This window comes from Phasianus colchicus, chromosome 1 (genome assembly GCF_987193195.1).
Source record: "Phasianus colchicus chromosome 1, bPhaCol1.hap1.1, whole genome shotgun sequence".
In the NCBI taxonomy this organism is placed as follows: domain Eukaryota; kingdom Metazoa; phylum Chordata; class Aves; order Galliformes; family Phasianidae; genus Phasianus; species Phasianus colchicus.
Window position 1 is genome coordinate 124,228,223 of NC_143436.1, and position 23,503 is coordinate 124,251,725.

At 40.0% G+C, this 23,503-nt stretch overlaps 1 protein-coding gene across 2 annotated transcripts in view; it reads left to right on the forward strand.

The window, feature by feature from the left end:
- The window catches only part of GPM6B (glycoprotein M6B), a 106,805-nt gene that overhangs the window by 16,190 nt on the left and 67,112 nt on the right, over positions 1 to 23,503 (forward strand). The window lies entirely within an intron of this gene.

Here is a 23,503-nt window from a genome sequence, read left to right on the forward strand (position 1 = left end):
TTTCTTCTGCATAACACATTGGGTCAGAAGCTCATGAAAGGGCTGGCTCTGCTCAGCCTCCCATCATTGCAGCAGATTCTTCAGTCTGAGTGAGCAGTCTGCAAGCAACTCGTGCTGTGTCAACAACATACAAAGTTCTGCTGAATACACCATCTTATCAAAGTTACACAACTTAATTTGTTTTAAGAAGAGAGCAGTAGAGTTACTGAAGGAGTGATTTGTTTTGTGTGATAGGTTGGGAAAGAAATGTTTTGTTGCAAAACAGTGTTTTAAAAAGTGCTTGAGAAGGTAGAACTTAATGTCCCCCAAAAAATGAGGAAAAAAAACCCCAATAAACTATACACAGCAGCTCTCTTAACTGTTGAATTACCAAAGAATTACCATGACGAACAACGCTATGAAAATTTGGAACATAAGAATATTTGTTAAAATGTTTTAATTATATGTAAGACTGAGTAGGACAGCGTAATTTGTTAAAGTCAGAAGACAACGTGAGATTTCCTAGAAGCTAAAATTGTCAAGAGCAAGGTGTCCTAAAACACAGTGGAAGAAGTAAGTGGATGTTGCATGTATTGATTGTTGAGGAACAGAAATCATGTATAGCAGTTGAAGAGTTTGAAGGGTTACTGTAAAACCCCTTCAGTTAGTCTTGCTTTTTAATCCAAATTTTGTGTATTTTAGCCAGAGGTAACATTGTGCTATTGACCACAGAAAGTGCAGTCTAATGAAAACGTTCTTGAGAATTTCCCAAGTGCATTTTTACAGGAGCAGGCATATTGAGTTGGCAGAATATGAAGCAATTCATTAAGGCAGTGTGTCGTAATGGCAAATGTCCTGCGATTTACACAAACTTTTAATCATATCAATACCTTTTTTTTGATTCTGTGGCTTTGAGCAAATGGGTTGAATTCTTCTGCTCAATTCTCTTTTGTTTGCTCATGTATTCAGAATACTTAAAGAATCTTTATTATCTTAGAATGCTGTGGTACCTGAATGGAAGGTGATAGTGAAGAGTTTTCTCTGTGAAAAAAATACGACTTAGTCTTGCAGGCTTAATTCGTGTTTGTTTTAGTATTTTCAGTTACTGTGTGGATTCAGACGCTCACAAAATGTAGTGTCTGGAAAGACTCATAAATCCTATCCCTTTAGCTTCTCCTCTTGCAACCATAAAGCTGAAAGTTGGAACAGGAAGCAGGCTGTGGCTGAGGAAAGAGCTTCGCACATTATCTTTTCTGTCTGTCTTTCCATGCAAGTTTGTATTATTATTAAACTTCATAGTTTTTTCATCATTTAAAAAAGAAAAAAAAAAAGAAAAGAAAAGACACCACAAAAACCAACCCTTGGGGGGAGGGGGCAAAGCTAAAAAACCAAACTCATGTTACTGTTTCAGATTCATCTTGTGCTTCATATGAAGAAGAAATATGTCTTGGCTGCAAGCCTGCCCATTATTGCTTTCTGTAATTATGTGGGTTGGCTGAGTTGCACCTTAATCTAAGTGATGGAAGGACCTCTGCCTCTGTTACGTGACTGAGAAAGATCTGGCTGACAGTGTTTAGGGTTTGGGGAAGACTAATTGCATTTCCTAGAGTGTATGTGCTTGAAGGGTCTTAAATGGAGAAGCTCTTCAACCTTCTTTGGCCCTGAGACGTGCAATCCCTTCTTGCTTTGCCTACACATTGTTGAAAATGAGTTCTTCCTTGTGCTCTGCAAGTAAAGTTAGCTGTGCCCTGTTAGTGGTAATTCAAGTGACAGCAGAGACCCCACGTCTGGAATGGGAAAGAGGAACATCTGCTGGAAATCATCATGAGGTGCTAATTCCTGTGCAACTGGGGGCTCTGGGAACTCTGCAGAAGGGGAGAGGGGGCGGACAATGAGCAAGGGGATGGCAGTAGAGATGGGAAAGGCTGTATGTGGGAAAAGTGGGAAGTCGTGGGAAAATAAGCACTTCTTGCATGTGAGTCAAAAAGGAAAAGGGGTCTAAATAGGAAGCATAGTCAAATTTATGTTTTGGACCAAATCAGTGCAGTATTGATAGGTCACTGCATGCAGCATGCATGTATAGCTTAATCTATTTTTACTTCGTACATCAGTATATGCATGATCTGTTGTGTATCTAATGCTAAACAAAGCATAAATCATCTGGAGTTTAAAGTTCCGTTGTGCTCATTTCACAATTTAGTATTTGCTCCCATTGCTTATTTTCTTGGGAGTTGTTTAATATCTGTTTGCCCATATCAGACTGTGTGGCAAATTGTGGGATAGAAGGTACATGTGATTGTTACTTGTTTTAAGAACAAGTAATCTCTCTTTCTCTTCCTTTTCATTTCGTGAAATAATCTCAATCTTAGTTTCAGAGCAGCTGAACTATGTATATGAGAAGTTTCTCACCTGAGTAGTACCTTCTCTAGCCACAAGTAATGGCTGTTTTATGAAAAAAATAAGAGGTAGTCACAGAATCACAGAATTGTAGGGGAGGTCATTGGGTCCCACCCCCTGCTAATGCAGGTTCCCTAGGGCAGGTCGCACAGGAAGGCATCCAGGGGGTCCTGAATATCTCCAGAGGAGACTCCACTGCCTCTCTGGGCAGCCTGATCCAGGGCTCTGTCACCCGCAGTAAAGAAATGAGTCCAGACAAAAAGAGTTTGTCAATATTTTATGTTTTCCAAGGACAGAACGTTTTCAGGCCAGATCCTGATATCCTTTCTTAATGAATGGTTTTCACTGCAGCAAGGTTCAAATCCAAACACTGAATGCAGCAGGTCTGATAAAAGCAGCACAATGTGACCCCGTTTTGGCTCTTACAGCGTCCACAGTGAACTTCAGTGATGTTTTCTCATGATGTTTGAGAGGTAATTCTGTTTTTTTGCTGCTTGATTTATTTCTAACAAGGCTGGAGGCCTATGAATATGGCATTTTCTGGAATAAAGTATGCATTTGGAGCAGGGGGGAGTGTCAAGCTGGTTTTTGTCCTTTTGTTTTTAACCCTTCTTCCATAGAAGACACAGTGTCCTACGAACAGAACAATGCTATATTCCATTTTAGCATAGAATCACAAGCAGGATCTTTGGAATTAAATCTGGCGAATTGCCTGGATATGTTCAGTTTTTAACAAGTACCGCTTTGTGCATTAGCACCCTACGCTTCCTCCCTCCCTCCCCCCAGCTCAGTAACTGAAGAGAGGAGGAGAAACAAAAAAACCAAAACACAATAAAAGCATCTGTTAGAGCAAAAAAAAAAGGGGAAGAAAGAAGGGTTGAAAAGAGGAGAAAAGATTTATTCCAGAACAGCTGTCAAATTTGTCGAAAGATCTGGACATAATTTTCAAGTTAGTCACAGTCCTGAGTGTCCGATTACATCTGCATAAATCTTTTTTTTTCTCTCTCCTTAAATTATGCCTAATATAGGTGAAATGCTACTTTTGTGGGGAATGCGGCTCAATTTGCAGCAGAATGTTTGAATGCTCATTTACCACAACTTTGAACCTCTGCATGAATAGGTGAATGTTTGTCACTAACACTTCCTTCTTTTTTTGTGTGCATGAGCGCAATTGGTGACATACTGCAGTGAAAGAAGATAGGTTATTTTACTTAGCTACCATGCTGCATAGCTCTGACATACTCTAAGGTGCACGTTATGACTGTTTTTTATTAAATGTTAATGATTGCACTGCTTTCTTCTTTCTTTCTTTTTTAAATTTGTCAAAGGATTAATGCAAGCGTCACGCTGAAAGGATTATTTTCCTTTAAACGGGGATCTTTGAAAATATATCTTCAGACCTGAGAGCAGTAACCTGTGAAGGAAAGTGCTGTCCTACTGCCTACTGTTGGTTAAGATTGTCATACTGATGAGCCAGCAGGCAAAGATCTCCTGGCCACCCTCTTTGTGGATAGGTCAAACTGTGATTGATTGTGAATCACCATTAAGGTGCAGCAGCTCATCTGAAAAGTGTTCCATCTGCTACGTGTCATGCAAGGCATTGTTTCAGTCTATCTACAGAGCAAGAGCTCTGATGCAGATAGAGGTATATTCCTAAAATTAACTGTCTAGCAGCGGCTGCACCTGGTACTGCATTCCTGAGTAAGTGCTGTGAATAAGTGTGCAAATAAGCTAATTCTTTAATAAGAGAGGCAAATCCAGAGAAGCCCCCATGTTCTCTCCAGCTGTGCCCTGCTGGTAGCAGCTTGAGTCACTACACAAAGCTGGCAAATGAGAGGGGAAAAACTGGAGAGAATTATTGTAATTCTTCTGAACTGCAGGCAAAACTATTTTGCAGTGGAAATGTATCAGAGAAGAGGATAAGCCCAAACACTTTAAATTTAAAGCATGAAGGGAAATCCATAGTGAAGTAAATGGACATAGCAGATTGCATGCATTTCTGCGTTTGTGTTTTATTTTTGATCTTCACACACTGTGCTTTGGTTCAAATCTCAGAGCAGTCATGTAGCACATAGTACAGTTTCATCTGAATGAATTGCAGTCTGAAGTGCGTGCACTGGGAGGGCATCTATCAAGTTTCCACTGTGTGGGGCTGCTCAGTTCATGGGCTCAGACTGAGGCCTCTTTGGTGTGACCTTCCTTCCTGTCCTCATAGGGAGAAGTGCATGTTCTGTGGGTACTGAGACTTCAGCATTAACAAGTCTGCCAGTTGCAATTGCTTTGCAAATTTATTTCTCAGTTGGCTCTCCAGTAACTACTTACAACATGTTGACTGAGCTATAGATAATATAGCCTTTGGGCTACATTGGCACGCAGTTATGTTAGACGTGTGATTTGCATCTCTATTTTAAGAAGATGCATAATTTGAGATTCTTAATTTATTATAAGGTAATGGATGGATATTTTTAAACAATAAATTAATTCAAAGTCAGGCTTGTTTTGAACAAAGAGAACATCCTTTTAATGCATGCCACCACCTTTACTTTTTGATAGTTGACTAAACCAAGGTTAAATGATACTTTGTCAAACTTGCCTTAAAAATTGAAGCATATGTATAGCTAGTAAGTAGAAATAGTGGCATCTGATCACTTTTGACTACACTTGTGTTGTATTTTAAACCTGCGTATGATCTCCCACACGTTGCCAAGTCCATACTTGGGTTGATGCAAGTCTTGGTGAGAAGGTTGTGAAGCACGGGAGCTGGTGCTTCACCACTCTTAGCATGGTCACTGACATGTTCTTCTCTTCAGGTGGGCTATAGGCACCAGGGCCTGACCTCGCCCTCACCTCACCTGTCTGTTTCCTGTGGCCATGTTGTGCAGTCTTTAGCACCTCCTTAAGTCCTCCTGCCTAGTACCTGCTGTGGGGCCAGTGGGGTTGCATGGCTTGTACTCTGGTTGTCTAATGCGCTCCATGTGCTGTTTTTAGAAGGACATGCCATGAAAGTCCTGTGGCTGTCATGTGCAGGGGCAGTTCTAGGGAGGACTTCTTGGACTGAGCTGTAAAGAAGATGGCCAAGATGGTGTTTTTTTCCAGATCTAAATGTCTGGGCAAGTAGGTAGACTAGAATGAGGGAGATGTTGAAACCTGCATTTTCCTGCAGTGATTGCAACAAAAAAAGCCATTTCAATAGCCTCTAATTATGAGTGCTTACCTAGTGACTGCTGCTAATCTGATTTGTCTTTCTTTAAAGCTTGACAGAAGGCATAAACTACTTGTGTATGTGCTATACGTAATCATGAAGCTGGTGTATCAATGTAAGCTTCAGTATAGGTTTTCAAAGCTCAGAAGCAGGTTTACTTTTGAAGAATACTCAAGGAGGTCTTTCATTTGTTTATTTATTTCTTTTAGAATGTAATTTTGTGGTACATTTGTGCCATTCTACCCACTTCTCTCCTGCACCAAGTTCTGGTCTGCACTGGTTCTGTGCAACCAAATGGCATAGCCTTGTGTGGGCATGTCCTACATGAGCAAGTAGTGCAGCTCAATAGGGTAGAGTTTGTAGGGTGAAACTGTGGTTAATAAGATGCTAGTATCTTTGCTGAGTGTGTTTTTGGGGAGCAGAGGGCTGCTTCAAATTCTCTGCCATCAGAGCTTGAAGGCTGAATGTAGGTATGTAGTGGGAGTGCATTAGACATGCTCCTGGAGCACAATTTCTGTGCTCTGAGGTGTGGGTCCAGGTATGGTGAGGGGAGATTGTGGGGAGGTACGTGTCAAAAGTGCTTTTGGGATCTGAACTGCGATACTGATTTTGAGAGCTCTGTTGAATAGGTACACCTCAGCTGTTTGGTCCCTGTATGTTTTTGGGAGAAGACGGCAGTCTTTTTGCCTGTGCAACTTAGCATTAGTGTTCTCTGGATATTAAAGGTATTCCTGACATCTCCCTAGTGTTTTTTGTTTTATGGTTTGTTTGTTTGTTTTCTTGGTTTTTTTTGTTTTTTTAACCAGAGCACATATTTTGGTTGTAATTCAGATGATGTTGCCTGTCAGTGCTAAACTGCAGTGCTGCCTTTGTCAAAACTTGACTGCAGCTGTTCATCAGAATGGTGTGAATGGTGGCTGATTGTGCACATCTGGTCCTTCTGGAACAGGTTTAGTACATTCCTTTCGGTGTTAAGAGTTTAAATTTCAGCTGGAAAGCAGACCAGAGCTAAACTAAATTACTCAGCTTAAGATAAATGCTTTCTTTGTGACCACTTTGTGAAAGTGATTTATGGGAAGGTTCTGCATCCTGGTATGTTTCTTCTTCTTACCCACTTGCCCAGACACTAACCTACTACAACTTGCATGTTAGTCTTCGCATCTGCTTGCTAGATATATAATCACTACCAAAGCTAAAGATACAGACCATATAATTATAGCAATAAACTGGAATATAGATGTGTACTACAAAATTGCCTACATTTTGGTAGTGGTAGGGATTGAGAAGAGTAAAAAATCAAACTTTTGCAGGTAAGTATCAACAACTTGTGACTTGTGTATTTGAACAATGTTTTTGCAGTCCATTTCAGTATTCTGTGAAATACAGCTACTCCAAGCTAGAAAGAGGGACTTCCACTAGCAGGAAGAACCAGGAATTGATTGTGGGCAAGCAAAATTAGATCATTTTCTATAGAATTGCACTTGAATGTGATTTAATTAATAAAGCCAACTTCCAGAGGAAATGTGTAAGAAGATAGTTGCTAATCTGGCATAGATCTCAGGTTGCTAATCTGGCATAGATGCTTGGATTTTGCAAAGCTCAGTTTTCACAACTCATGATAATACGCTTGTAGTACTCATTTTCCTTTACAATGTCAGATATTTTTATATTTTTTCTAAGCATCCAGCAAAAGAGAAATTGTTGATGCTCCTTTTCACTACAGTTACATTTTTTTGACTGCTTAGCTGTCATCATTAATGTCCTTACATCTTCTATCACCTGTGAGTGAAGATCATAAGGCTGAACCCCTCTTACTGTTGGAACTTTTTAAATGTAGGGTATCAGAGAACTTCATTTTCCTTTAATAATGATCAACCTATATTAATTTATTTTAAACCATTTTCAACATGAGTTAACATTTATTCTCAGAATTTGAGCAAATAATTTGAACATTGATAGTTGCCTGTATTGTGGAAATGTATGCATGCGCACATCTTTTTTACTGAGATGGAAAATGTCCTTTTAGGGTGTGTTGTCAGACTTTTTTCCTACTTTGTTTTGCATTTGGATGGTTGAGAATGTTTTTTCTCCACCTGACTTCAGTTATTTCCTACCTGCCTTGTTGCTAGACACATTTAGTGCAAGCTGTTTACTTGTAATCATCAGTTTGCAGCTTTAGCAATTCTTGGGACGGTGTGCACAAAATAAGTGATGTTTCCAGGACCAATTAAAACTTAATGTGAAACTGTTAGAGAGATAATGAGAAGTGTGTCTGATGTTGACTTGCTACTTGCCACCTCACCTGAATTGTTGCACGGTAGTATTATTAGTGTTCATTTGGGATGCAGAAGGGGAGCTTACTGCCATTAATCTGTAGTCTCCTCTAAAAACCATCTCCATTTCATTCTGTTTTCTAAAATGGCTTTGAAAAATAGCTCTTTCAGTTCCAGCACAATGGAAGCCACCAAACCATTTTTGATAGTACCATTTGGAAGATGGACGTTTGAAGTGGAAACACTGGCACGCTTGCTTTGTGCCCCCATGAGCAAAATTGATCAGGCTCTCTGTGAGGAAAGCTATGTATCTCTTATTTATTTATTTACTTATTGGTCATCTGTCACTGCAGAGTAATCTATTGCCAAACTACTTCTTAGTTGTAAAAGTTGTTATTTCTGTTGTGCAAGCAATTTTTTCTCGCAAGTGCATTCACTGTTACATCTTTAGCATTATAAAAGCTTATGTATTTTCTGTCTTTACTGCTAACTGAAAGTGATTAAAATGCACTTTCTAAATAAATCACCCACATTCTTAAAAAACAAAACAAAAAACACCATAAATGACTGTTGCATGATTTTCATTTGATATAGATCAGTTGGAAGCCTCATGCTTCCTGCAAGCTCCTGATGGGGAGGTAGCTTTTGTGATGAGAAGTGCTTATCAAATAATTTATTCGTTGTTTTTAGCTAAAAGAGTGCTACACTAATGTGGAAAGTTACATTTTATTTATTGTGAGGTAGGCAGAATGCCATTTCTCAGACTACTTTATGGATCTTAGTTAGAGTTTGAACTGTTATGTTATATATCTGCTTGCAGGAGACTACCACTCTTATAATTCAGTCCGAACACAGACTTCCTTTGGTTTTCCTTCTTGGAAGACTGTGAAAATACTTACATGTGGGCACATTAATTAAAAATAAATAAATAAACAAACATCAGAAACTTTTCTGCATGGTCACAGTGTTTTCCTTGTACGTAATCCCTTTCTTCAGATGAAATACAGTAGGTTTGCTGGAATATTTTATAGAAATTCCTGTTAAACTTGCTAGGATTCTGGTATAGCTCATCATTAAAAGTCCTATACTTTTATTGCCCAGGAAGTTTGATTTTTATCTAGGTGCTATCTTGATGTACCTTAAGTATCTTGCAGTGCAATTATGTTTTTTTGTTTTGTTTTGTTGTGGTAGAAGACTTTCATCAAGAGTGCTGGTTCTCGTCAAGTGAAGTTTAGAAAGTATGAGATGGGTTGAGTAGGTGGTGAGGTGGATTGAGAGCTGTCTGACTGGCAAAGCTCAGAGGTTTGTGATCAGTTGGAGGCCTGTGACTAGTAGTTTCTGAAGGGTCCGTGCTGGGTTCAGTCTTGTTCAACATCTTTGTCAGTGACCTGAATGATGGGGTAGAGTGCACCCTCAGCAAGCTTGGTACAAAGCTGGGAGAAGTGACTGACACACCAGAAGGCTGTGCTGCCATTCAATGAGACCTGGACAGCCTGGGAAGTTGGGCAGAGAGGAACCTGATGAGGTTCAACATGGGCAAGTGTGAAGTCCTACTCTTGGGGAGGAATAACCGCATGCATCAGTACAGGTTGGTGCTGACCAGCTGGAAAGAAGCTAGTTCACCTCCAAAAGTTCCTTCCAAATGAAATTATTTTATGACTGACTTAATTTGCACAGTTCATAGCACATCTTTATGGGGTGTGTGGTCTTGTGTCTTCCCTTTCTTCTTTCCAGAGAAATTTAGTTATATAACTATGGGAAATAAATATCTGGCATGACAAAGATTTTATATGCTTGTTATCTGAGTTACTTGAGAAGTTCTTGTCAGACAACTGGTCTTTCAGACTACTGCCCAACTTAATGGGAAACTCATCTGCGATGTGTCACAATTTTCTTTGTTAAAAAGATCCAAGTCATATTTGAAATAGATATTAAATATCAGTGGGAATGTGTTCTATAGCTGTTCAGAGCTGTTTTTGGCCATGCAGTGTCATGTGTCACTTTTTACAATATCTTCTTTGGAGCCAAAGATTTTGCAGTGAGGTCAAGTTTCAACTCCGATTTAATACCAGTTTGTCTGCCCTTCAACCCTGATCATGTAGTCTTACAACCTGTTACTTTTTTTGTTGATGCCCAGCATCTTCTGAATATTTAATCAGTGGAAGATTTAGTATGTGTGCTGCTTAAGCATCATTTAATGAGTCAGGCCATTTTATGAGGATTCATGGTTGCCTGTACTTGAGCTCTGCATAACATGAAGTCCAAGTAACTTTAGAGGCTCATTCATCCCAGGAGATAGAAGTGGCATCATTCAACACAAGACAATTTTCCCTTTTCACCTCGAAATAGCAAACATTTGTTTTAAAGAGTTGATGGTATTTTAATAGTTTCCCTGTATGTTAATCAATTACTTGATTCAGCTGTTATGATCTTTGTTGAAGGATCAGATCACTGCACAGTGAAGCCAGCATAAATAGCATGGACAGTTAATTATGCACTTTCTGCAGCTTGAAGAAACAATCTGTTTAAGCTAAGAAAATTTTAGTTTTTGTTGCTTTGAATAATCAGTGACTATTCTGTGTTTCCATTAGAAACAAAAAGCAAAAATACTCTGACAGAATGATTACCACAGTGCTGTTCAAGAGTCAAGAAATACAGTTTGGAACTGAGAAGTTACCGCTACTCAGGCATATATTTTTTTTCCTGCATTCTTGTTGTACTGAGGATCTATGGTAATTCAGGACCATACTCCCTTATATCACAGTTGTCATTGCTTTATTTCTCAGTGCAGCCTTTATCTCTCTTTAAACATATTAGCTTTCTAAGAAGGAGGGAGACCAGAGAGCTGTGGATGTATCCCAGTCCTCTGCACTCAGTGAAGGATCTGCGTGTAACCCTAGGATTTGCCAACTCTATGATTACTTCCATAAATGAGTGCAAGTGTACAACATAAATTCTTTTACAGGCACATATAAGATGTTTGAAATTAAAATTCTAAATCAGTGGATTAAAAGCAGTATAGATTTCCAAAGTGTTTCCTTAGACGCTCATTTAAGTGTTTTCTGACACTGAAGAGACCCACTGAATATTCTGGACCTTTGATACTGGATTTTAACTCCTTGTAAACATGAGTCTTAAAATACATCTGGTATTTTTGGGGCAATTTGTCATTGAATTGTAACCTCTAATATAGTTAAGGTTATTGAATTGTAGTTTCATAACTAGACTTTTCCTCAATGGAAAAACTTCTTCTAGAAAGCATCTGGCCAAACAGAGCTAATACATATGTTGAATAGTTACATTAAGTATAGTTGCGTTGGAGTGCAGCCAATACCAGTCAGTGGAAAGAATTGCATAAGCCTTAGGAGATAGTGGAAAGGTCTGGTCACTAATGAACTATAAAAGACTTCCAAAAAATCGCTAGTATTATGTTTAAATTTTCTGTTGCTTTCTGTGACAACTTTCAGGACACAACTGCCAAAAATCTGTGGATAAAAGCTGTTATGCGTTATCCAGGGCATTACGGGACCATTTATTTAACTACTTACTTAGTTAAACAAAGAAAAGAGACTTCCACAAAATTTCATTTTAAAGGATAAACATATATACGAGTAAAAGGAGGGAAGAAAATAGCTTAGTTGCGCAGTCCTTTAGTCCATTAAAAAAAATAATTTTAAAAAATGGCATGATCAACTTTCTTGTTCTGAACTGGGGAAACAGTTGTTATACTTTCAAAATATTTATTTTCATAACTGAGCAGCAAAATATGAAATGATTTAGGGTGGTTTTTTTTGGTCGCCAATCATCCAGTAAAAGATAAATGGGTACCTGAAGTTGGTGAAATAAATTTTATTCCCTCACAGTCCTTGGCTTTAAAAGGAAACTGCAATGTCCAATTTCCTAAAAGTCTGTAAAATGGTCTCTGATGGGTCATTGTGTTGCTTTGAAACACAGGAGGCATTGTCAGGGGAGTAGCTCAAAGTCATGAGACTCTGCAGTGGTGAACTCTTGGAAGTTGGAGCCTCTGTGCCTCCCTTTAAAGCATTTTTTCTAAGAAGCTGTTGATTGGCATTCACCTCCATTGACTGCAGTTCCTCTAAGTAGTATCTCCTGAAGATCTTTAATGGGTACCATGTGGCTGCTAGTGAGAAGTCTCTGGAAGAAGATGAGTTAAATCTGGTAATTGTGATGCTGTAGGAAAGCATGCTGATGTATATCACCAAGTTGGTTCTTCTCCAGCTCTGTGCAGTATCCATGCAATTCTTAGGATACATTTCTCACATTGTCTGAAAAGCCTGCAATGACAGAAACGTTGGGCAACTCTGGGTGGTGGGTGATGCTCCTTATAGCTAAGTTTCTTAGTTTTTCCCATTATTCCTCTTCCTTCAACCATCTGCTCCTTCCAGTTTCTTAATAAACAGTCTAAACTACTTTTTATCATCAGTTTAAGCCAGCTGTACTGTCTGTCCCTGGTGAATGTGGAGGATGATATGCTCTCCTCCTATTTGCAGAAACCTTTCACATGTTCAAAATCTTTGTCACACTTCCTTTCTTTATAGACTGTTGGTCTAATGACAGATGGAGGTCTGAGTATAAAAATAAAAATATATGTGAAGCCATGGATGTGCTCAGCAGCTGAGAAGTAAGGAAAGCAGTTGAGAGAAAGAATGTATATGACTATTTCCTTTTCATCACTCTGTGATTTTTGTGACTTTAATTTACAATGCTCAGTTAATCTGAAGCACTCGGTAACACATAACTAGACACTGAAGAATGACTTAGAAGTATCAGGTAGCAGTCATTAGTTACAATTATTGATTTATTCTTGCCTACTGGGTCCCGCTGGTGAACTGGAAAGGTGCTCTTGCTTTGTGACTGCTGTGTTTCATGGATCTCTGATGCACAAGCAGCCTGGGCCTCAGCACCTCCTGATCCCTGGATCATTTTCCTCAGAATTTATGGTGACATATCCCTCTTGCTTAACCCAGAGTGAGGGATTGTAATCTGGCCTTGTTTGCAGGCTGCTGTTCTCATTTTTGTAGAGTGGAAAGGGCAAAAAAGATGTGTTTTTTTACTGTTTTGAGTTAAGAGGGACTGTTGGTTCTAATAACTACCTCCATGCAAGATCCAGGTGCAGTGTTGGAGAGCCACTGTTGAAGATTTGTGGTTTTATGTTTGTTTGTTTGTTTGTTTGTTTTTAAAGTGTATTAATAAGTTGAACTCTACAGTCTGCTTGTACATTCTACCATAAAACTGAGACTCCTGGAAAAACAGTCTCTGAACTGTACTGGGACTCTTCCTTGACTTGATGTCTACAGCTGAGACAGTAGGCAGCAACCCTGAGTGCAACAGTTAGCACTGTTTGAGATTGGGATTACTTTGAGATCTCATCAATAGAAACATTACACAGCGTGTAGGGGGCAGATTATGTAAGGAATATTTATGGAAAATGTTAAGAAAAAAGGATGAGTCTTCAGGTGTTGTGGTAAAATAGTCTAGGTTAACTCACAAGCATATTACTCATCTGTAAATACTCCCCCATTTCGCAAGATTGAAGTGCAAGTAGGCAGAAAAAAGTGAGAGCTGAAAGACTGTTGCAGAACTTGAACTTGTGGTATTTCTGCAGTATTTGTGTAATAACAAGGACCAGGTCAACACATTTGTAGCTACTTCGAAATGCAGGCCGCCCTTTTTTATTTGGTTGGCATTTCTTTGGTTGGTTGATTGGTTGTTTTTGTTTGTTTGTTTTTTGGTGGTTTTTTTTTTTAGTAGTTCAGAGTCTCCATTCAAGAGCATCAGCCAAACATGCAACTGTTTGAGTGTATCTCCTATCCACAAATGCTGGCCTACAGAAACATGTAGTTGATGACCAGCTCCTTACTTAACTAAGGAGAAAATGGAGAGGAAAAATAGCTAGCCCATTCTGATTTCTCCTAGCAGAAACAGACTTCAGAATCAGTAGATGAGGCTTTAATGTGAATCACAAGAATTTATAGGGGTGATAATTTAACCCCAGCTTCTCTTGGTAAAGATTCGCTGGGATTTCTCCTTGCTAAATGCCACAGCACTTTCCATGATGTGCAGGAAATGGTGTATAGTTCACTCCTTTTTCCTTGTGCTCTTTCAGTGTTATAATGAGCTTCGAACTGAAGAAGGGAATGAAAAACAAAATTGTGAATAATGCATAAAGAGCTTCAGCCAGCTGTCTGTGGTGAGGCCAACTTTCATGCCACGTTGAAATACTGGTTCACATGAAGTTAAACCCTAATCCCAGTCTCTTTTCTGCTTGGTATAGGTGGAACACGAGCACGTGTCTTAAAAACCAGCTTGGTTGGGTTTGTGGTGGCCTCTACTGGTACTTCTGTGCCAGGGAAAGCAATCAGATCTTTTGAGTTTTCTCAGAAATATAACTTGCCAGAAAATGTGTCTGTTGTGAATGAGGTTTATGAGAAAAATTTCTTCACGAGCATTCACTGTTTTGGGCTGAACTTGGAATCAAATCTTGAAATCAAGAGCAGAACTCTCAAAGTCACTCGCATTATTGTTACACAGAGCAATTTTGTGGCCTTCCTGATTAGATGTGGCCTGTGAGAAACTCTTCTGAAGGCTCCAAACTTGGTGCAGGTCCCATGAGCTTTGTGCTACTGGACATGGTGGTGGTGGGTGCAGTGCAAGAGCCAATCCTGCAAACACTCATGACCACAAGTAGCTCCTGACGAGGGTCTGGCCTTCTGGTTGGCGAGGCCAGATGCTTCAGATTGGGAGTAGAGAGGTGCTTTATCTGCTGACTGGCTTAGCCACTTCCAGCCCTTCTGAAATAGCTCAAGTTGGAGATGCTAGGAAGCCTTTCAGCTGCCTTGAATTAAGTGAAATGGATAAAGCAGGGAAACATATTGAGCTGTTGAGTAAGTACTGCATTCCTGTTGGGTGAGAATCTGGGTTTGTATGCTAGGGAGAGCGTGAAGAAGCTGCAGGTGGGAGTGTAAAGATGGTATGGCCATGAATCAAGTTGTGGTCTGTGCTTCCATTCTTTTCAGCTGAAAAACAATTGCCTTGAACAACAAAATTTATGAAACTTCTTTTCTGCCAGTAAATTGCCAGAGGGGTCATGAGGGTATATGGGTGGCTTGTCCTTTCAGTGTGTTTAGGTTTTGCTAGGAAGTAGAAATTTAACAGAAGTCTGAGACAGGCTGTTCCCTCCTAGCATTTGTTACAGTGTAAAGAAGATGTGGGCTCTTCTGTTTATTTTTTTTCTGTCTGATCCCCAAAGTTCATCTCTGGAGCTGGTAGAGCATTGAGTAAGGCCTTCTCAAACAAATCACTGAGGATGTCTGTTGAGTTTCCAGCTACACATACCTACCTCATGAGGATGATGGTCCAGTTCGGATGTTCAGGTTCTTGGAATGCTGTGATCCAAAACCACATCATTTGTTATTAAATTTTGTGCTTTGGATTCCTCATTTTGCCTGTTTGTTAATTGTTAAAGGTTACATTCTCAGGTTTTTTTTGTTTTTTTTTCCTTTGGAATACATGAAAGCTAGGAAGTTTGTTTTTGTTTTCTTTTGAACAATTTGCATCTGAGTTTTAACAGGTGAAATGCTGAAGCACTGAGAAAAGCACTGAATGTCATGAAACTTGAAGTAAAATCATGAGATGGCAGTGTTGCTACTAGCAGCTGATCTTTTTGGCAGTGCTTCATTTTGTAGGTCTCTGTGCTAATGCTTTTTGCTTGCTGAAAGCTGTATATTGACAAATAACAGCCAAGACTAAATACATGATTATTTCCACTATCTAACCTGTTTATCGTTTACATGATTTGATCTGGATTTGTCAAATGAAGTTCTCACAGGCATAAATTCGTACGCTTGTTTTGCTGGCAACACATAGCTTTTGAATGTGGCTAAATGTGTTTAAATGAACTTGACATCTGGAGATGTGGGTAGTGAGAATGCGTTTCTATGTTACCAGCTAACTTTAGATGCATAGCTGAGGAGGCTGGCCCTTCCAGGCTTTCTCTGTAGCTAAGGAGAGAAGGTAGCAGCAGGGAAGTCATTGGAGAGGCTTTGAAAAAGGCAGCCGATGCCAGGCATGCCCTGGCAGTGTGGATCATTGAGACAAGTGTGAAGGGACTGGCCTCTCAACTGATGTGCTTCGATTTAATTCAACCCATTGCAGCCATGAGGGTATGATTGGCCTAACAATATCCAGAGAGCTTTCCCTGACACTTTCAAGTGATGCTTCAGTGTCTGAGGTCTAAATATTTGAGGTCTGGTTTCCATGGGCTTGTTAGGTACATTAAAACTCAGTAAACACTTGACACCGGGAGAGGTTTCTGAGAAACTAGTGTTGTATGTTGCTTGCTTATCTTGGTCTGACAGCACTATTATAATGTGTCAGTGCTTCCAAATCTAGCTTAGAAAAGGTATCAGCGTACTTATGTACCCTTTAACTAGGATCCAGTCCTAAGCAAAATCTTTCTTCATAGATCTAAGGGTAACTATTCCCTTTATGTACTTGTTTTTGCCGTAGGCTTTTGTTCTCATCCCAAAGCTTTCCTGCAGTTGATGTACTCAAAGGATGACGTTTTGTTGCTTTCAGCCAGAATAATGGCTGCTCTCCCTAAACTTGAATAACACTGATGTCCTTTGAGCAGAGGGAGGCAGAAGCATTTCCTGGCTAGACAGCAAACCAAACTGGCTCAGAGAGAAGCTTTTGAATAGTTTGCTTGCTGTGTGGGCAACCCTTTCCATGGGCTGCAAGGGTGGGAATTTAATATGTGGCTTTTTTACGTAGAAAAACAATCTCATGTGAATGAGTTTAAGAGAATAAGGCACGGGTTTTGTTACTGAATCTTGTCTGAGGCCGAGCACGGTGATAGCAGCTGCTTCACAGTATGCTAAACTCAGGTGACTGAGCCGACCTCTGTGTGATATATAGGTGGCAGCAGCTCAGTCCATTCCTGTACTCTTCTTCTGCTAAATTCTTACAAATCTAAGTGGATCTGTGAAGCTGATGGACAGCTATTTGGTTTTCCTTGTGGTACTGTGCAAGTAAAGATGAAACAATCTGAGAACATGAGCTCATAAGGAACAATTAGAAAAATGATAGGTTGAAATGGCTCAGTGACACGTAGAAAGGTTCTTTCCTGGAAAGGGTTTTCCTGTCCTTTAGGAAGGATGGTAGGAATCAATAACATTTTCTCCCAGGATTCATGGTGGCTATTGGCTTGGCTTTGGTGATTTTTTAAAATAGAATTCAGCTCTGAGTTACTTCTAAATAAACAAATAGAAATTGAACTAACTTAAAAGAAGACTTTGGAATATGCAGATAATAAAAAAGAAAATATAATTATGTATGTTAATGAGTTGAAGAGACCTGCCTGTGTCTGGTTTTGGGCCTTTTTCATGTTGGTAAAATCTGCGCGCTGCTATTAATAAAGCTCTGCAGCGTTTGCCACTGTGAGGGTTACTTTTGGAAGGCTATAATTTACAGGTAGAAAGGGTTTCACAGTTTCAGGGAAAATGTCAGTATTAAGTTCCAAGTACCCACTACCTTCTTTAACATAGCAATTCTCTACCCTCAGGGAGTATCAGGAGAAATGACTGCAAAAAATAAAAATTGCCAGACTCGCAGCATCTGCTTTTGTCATAGTCAGAATACTAGACTGGATGGCTATTACTCTGACACAGCTGGGCATCATTACTTGTATTTTTAAGCGACGTGAAATTCTTGTTCCCATGTTCCCACAAGCATCAAGCTATATATATTACTTCTGTAAGTGGGAAGAAAAAAAAAAGCATAGAAAAGTCGAAGCTTTTCTCTCTGTATATACATGGACGTGTTTTGTTCCATTCCTTGGGGATGGATGCCCCTCCATAGTGCTTATCTTCCCACATTATTATTTCAAGACTGCTTGATGGCTGCAAAAGATTATTCCCCAAACAGGAAGGCGAAGGGGACAAGCAGAATATTATGTTGCTGCATACAGAAGAAATGTTCTTTTGATGCAAATATGTAATCGATATGTATGGGTATAATCCATGCTGGAGACTGGATATATTTTCTGTTGAAAACTTTATGGTTCTTCTTAGTGTTCAGTGATAGGCTTTATAGAACTTCCTCAGCTTGTTCCCAGAATGTCAAGCTAGGAATTTCATCTTGATTTTTCTTAAGTGGATTAGCCCTGGCATATCTGTGATGCTACTCAGTCTTCAAGGTGCCTTCAGGGTTACAGTGTCATAACGGCCTTTGCAATATTCTCCAAATATGCCTGACAGCCATCTTCAGTTTTAATAATAAACAAAAGGATGATAATCCATGTAGAAGACCTTCTCAGGGAGCTTAATCTTCTATCACAGTGTAGAAGCTTTTAGCTGTTGTGCAATTCTTTGTATGTTACGGTGGTGGCTTGGTTGTTTTGTGGTTTTTGTTTTCTTTTTTCTTTTTTTTGGGGGGTGGTGGGGTGGTGGGAAGGAGTTGGTTGGTGAGCTGTTTAAGAAACTGTTGCATTTGAGCTCACTGTGTAGTTTCATTAGTTGGGGAACCGGAAAGGTAGTTCAAGATTATGAAGAGCTGAGGCAACAATATTAAGGTGGAATCCTCTAATAATTCAGGGTATTGATGGACAAATGGGTGGAGAAAGGGAGGAAGATCCTGCACTTACAACAGATGATGGGGAGTCTGAGTTAGGTTCTCATCTGCAGGCTGTGTGACCTTGAACATCTGTGCCAGTTTGTTCAAAACTGAGGATGGATAAAACTTATTTTTGGAAAGGAGTTTGGGGTGGATGCTGTTTTTACGTGTACAACTTCCTTCCACAAACAGCGTAGTACAATATCTGTCAGACTTCTTCAGGCAACAGCTGACAGTGCGTTGCAAAGTGGAGATTAAACAAAGTTTACACCTCACTTTAAAAAATTGTTAAAATTACTGGCTGTTACAGTCCCACTTTGGGATTATGATTCAGAGATGCCATTGTATCTCTCGCAGCACTGTTTATCCATCTGCACTGACAGTTTTCTCTTTACTGCAAAGGGATAAAAGGAAAAGACAGAGGTCTAGATCTGGTGACTGTCTGTGTAATTCTCCTACTTCAAAGGCTATTTCATACTCTTGTCACCTCCTGCACTATTTATGTTGCATGTAAATCACCTGATCCATGTTGTGCTCCTAATAATTCTCTAGCTATTTACCGGAGCTGCTCATCACTGTCTGTGCTGCCATGGAAACAAATTGTTCCCAACATCATAGGAGGAATATTTTCTTTCTCTGTGACAGCTTTGGTTATGATGCATCAGCAATTGATGGGTCAGGCTTCCTTCTCTTTAACTAGGTGTTCTGGAAGAGTTTTTGGAGGAGTGGAGGAGAGGTGATGCCACTTAACATTTGTTCTTTTTCCTCTTTGGAAAATGAAGTGAGAAGGGGAAGATAGGCATGCGATCATGTTTTCTGCTTTCTGTTGAGAGAAGCGCTGCTGAAAGTCTTGGTGCAACACGTCATTTTGAAAAATGAATGGCTGTCATTGTCCTTCTGCTGTCCTTTGTGCCTTTGTGACAGTATGACTGGTGTGTGCCCAGTGACTTCTGCTGTGACATTGCTGAGCAGTTGCTACTTGTTTAAGCCTTTTTTTTTTTTTTTTTTTTTTTTTTGCATTCTTGTAAGCAAGAACAACCCCTTTCCTGGTTGCGCTGTCCTATGCATGTACTAGTGAGATTTCGTAATGATTCATGGTAGTAGGATGCCAGCTTTCTCCACCTCTGAGATAACCTGGCACTGGAGGATTACTACTGAGTACATACCCAAAAGCATAGAAAAGGATTAAATATTTTTCCTTCTTTTTTTTTTTTTTCTTTGTGTTTGCACATGCAAAGTATTCTGCCAAAGACCTGATGTTGATGTAGGAGATTCCTCAAACAACTCTGTTGACTTTCATCATGTTTTGCATGACTCTTAGGTTCTTTGCTGTGCTGCCACATGCCTGTGGAAAGAACTTCCCTGTCTGGGGAGGTGATGCTTATCCTTGTCAAGCCTTTCCAGAGTGCATCTGCCTTGATAATAACAGGCTGTCCAGGATCTCCAGCATTTGATTGAATCCTCAGATAAAGCATGTCCTAATTTTACTATTACTTTACCCTTTTAGTTAGAGGGTATTCCCTCCCATCTGTTTCTTTTGTTTAGCTCCTGCAACTTGTCTAATGTACTGGAGAATTCAGTCTGGGATTACAGCTGTCTGCTCTCCTCATTTCTGACATACCTAGCACAGCAGGAGCATTCTCCCTAATTGGGCCTCGTAGGTGCTAATGCAGAAATGCTTTTGCTGATAGTGACAGCTTACAATATATGGTCACGTCTCGGCAAAATACCAACATCCTTACCAGCAAGGTACACTGAGCAGGTCAGCTTGTGTTTCTTCGTTACACAAGATGGAGTAAACATGCATCAAAATGGCTGTGATCACCCTTCCATGCTACCTTTAGTTATCTGGCGTTGATGCTCAATTTTTTCCTGTCTGCCAAGTTGTAGCAGTATTTGCCTTCAGATGGACTGAAGGCAACCCAAACCCACTGTTGATGGACTGAAGAAAAGGTTGGGGAGGCAGTGAGGATCCCTTTGACTTATTGGGCTTGCAGGCTGAATTGTTGAATGACAAGTGAAACAGACAGAGGAAAAAGAGTTCCCTTGATTGCACTGTCTCTCTCCTTCAGTAGTTTGGACCTTGAAAGTATATTGCTTTAAGCATGTCTAAATTAATTGCTCAATTTTTCATCCTGACATTTAAATTCAGCAGGAAATGCTTCAGAAAGAACGTGCCGCCTGTCACAATGGCTGCTACATGCTTGGGCCATGGCTGTTCTGCAGTCGTTTAGTTTGAGTCTTCAGGAATGCCTGCTTTCACTAAAATTGGCTTTGTCCTCGTTTATTCTCTGTAGATTGAAATCACTCATCGATCAGGCAGAGCTGTGTGTCTGTGTAACTTTTTCAGTATTTATTTTTGGGCTTTGAAAAGGTAAGTCTTACACAGTGTGTCAGTCCTGACTGTATGTTCTCCATCTGCACCCTGTGTGAAATTATCAATTTTAAAAAGCCTCTTGGTTTGTTTTGGTGGGGAGAGGATGATGGGTCACACAAATTTGTGGGAAAAAAAGACCACAATGTGACTGTTAGTTATATTTCAGATTGTTTGATCTTTTGGGCAGGTTGTGTGGGCTTTTTCCTGACTTAAAAGGTACAGCTTCTTTTTTTTTATTCCCCTCTTTTAGTAAATTTTAGACATTGCTAAGGGCACACCGCAGTGGGGAACTCTTCAGGGAAGACTTGGCAACTTCCAGGTGAATTTGGTCAAGGCATTATTTAGTGCTTTATAGCCTACTGCCATTCCTTCATTCTCTTAAAATTTTTTCAAGAAAGTGCCTCAGCAGACTGTATTTATCATAAACTTCTAACAAGGACAGAAAATTTGCAAGGAAATCATTAAGTTGCATACTAGGTAATGATCTCTGCCTGTCTCGTACTCCAAGAGTTGTCAAAAGTAAACCTTGATACTGGACTTGGAAATAAAAACGAACTCTTTTTTGTGATTTTCCTGTGATTTGGAGCCAGTGAAACTTGACTGTGGAACAAAAGAAAAGCTATTGAAAATACCCTTTTGTGTAACAGCATAAGCAAGCAAGAGGTGCCCAGCGCCTTGTCAGGAACATTTTTATAGCGTGGCGTGTGCTGTGGTTCTCAGTGATCCCATTTTGAGGCAGATCAGGAGCAGTGCTCAGTGGTTGGGTGCAAGCGGGTGAAATAGTGACTGACTTGTGTTGGCAGATGGGAATTCAGGGACTCATTAGTCATGCTATAGTCTCTTGTTTTTCTGTGAGTCGTGATGAAAAGAGGGAAGAGTGTTGCCTTTTGATAGCTGAAGAGGGATTTAAAATATCACGGATTGAAGTCCACTGTGTTTGGGCAATGATGTCTTCCACAAGAGTTGATCATCAAAATCGTATGGCAAGTCAGGGAGATGTATGTGATAGGATAAGGATTGCGAAGCTCTCTTAATTATGGAGAGTGAGCTGCTGCACCTTTTTTTTTCTTTTCTGCAGTAGTCAGAGAATGGTGCAAAGAGGCATCCATCTTAAATACCTTTTGCAGCCACGGTGTAATCACACGGTACTATGTTTTTTTTTTTCTTACAAAATTATTTGGGTCTGTTCCAGTAAAAATCAGTCAACTGAAAGATGAGCTTTTCTTTCAATGCATCTTATGTAACAGTAGCTTTATAATACCCACATTTGGCTCCTACATCTATCTTGTGGCATTCTTGCTGCAGGGGGCTGTAGTGTGCTTGCTCAGGAGATTTGCCTTGTCTTTCTTTAGTGACTCACTCTTTGGGTGGAAATTGGGTCTAGACCTGTGCTATCTGTCAAAGAAGTATAGGATGTGTGAAGCACACTGTCCTGGTCACATCGTTTTAATTTTAGACAGCAGGAGGAGGAGGAAGGCAAGTCTTTCTAGCTACCATCATTGCTGATGTCACAAATGTCTGGAAGGGTGTTAGTAGAAACTATTAGCAATGAAATCATCCATGGAAGATAATAGATGGGTAAATATGTGATGAAATGAAAGATGCTATAAAATTAATCCTTGGAGTGAAATGAATATTTGTAACCTCACTAATGTCTGTAGCAAAATTAATTACGCGCGAATACATTGGACTAACAGTGAGAGGAGTAAGCTTATGAAAAGTTTGTTCTGCCAAAATTGGATGTTTCTTAGTAAGGTGTATCATGAGCACAGACGAACCTTCTGAGACGGTCTACCCAGCAGGAAATAAGTTAATAAGCACCAGGCCACATTGTGCTTCGTAAAGAGTGGAGTGAGAGCTCTGTACAAGGTGAGACAGCTTTAACAGGACTGCCAGCAGCCCTGGTGGCAGAGCCTTCCAAGCTTGATTTTGTGCCTCCTACTGATGTATAGGCAAATAGAAGTGCATACAATAAGTGTCAGTCAGTGTAGCAAGATGAGTTACAAAGTTCTCCCTTATCTTGTCTGGCTTCTTCAGCATTGTGCTGTGCTTTCCCCCTGCTGTCTTCTGTCCTATTGCTCCACAAGGATTGGAAGTTTTTCACATTAGCAAGCGGTAATTACTCCTTCAGTTGCACTGTTGGTCTAACGTAGTCTCCTGGTTCTTATTAGAATAAACTTAGCCTTGTTTTGGACAGCTCAGGTAAGCATGGGAATTGGGAGGCCATCCAAGCCTCTGTTGTTTTAGATGCCTGAGTTTCAGTGGGCTGAAATCTTGCTTATTTGGTGGCTCAGTGTCCAACCAAGCAGCTGACTGCTGAACCTTCCCAAGAGCAATGCCTTTGGGGTACCTACATATGACTCAAGGGGCTAGATTTGAGTATCCCTTAAGGGACTGCTACTATGCAAACACTGAACCCCCATTTTTGAATAGCTTCTGGATTGATGTAGAGTGCAGGAACAGCTTTTGTATGAGTAGAGGGGGAAGAGCTGAAGCATGCGATATTTCCAAAATGTTCTAACTAGATTGTCAGTGTTGCTTAGCAGCAGAAGGTTTAAAATAGCGGTATTACTCAACAGTGTGAGCAGCATTTGCACATGGTAATGTTCTGTGTCCTGTACCTACTCGCTGCAGTATAGAAGT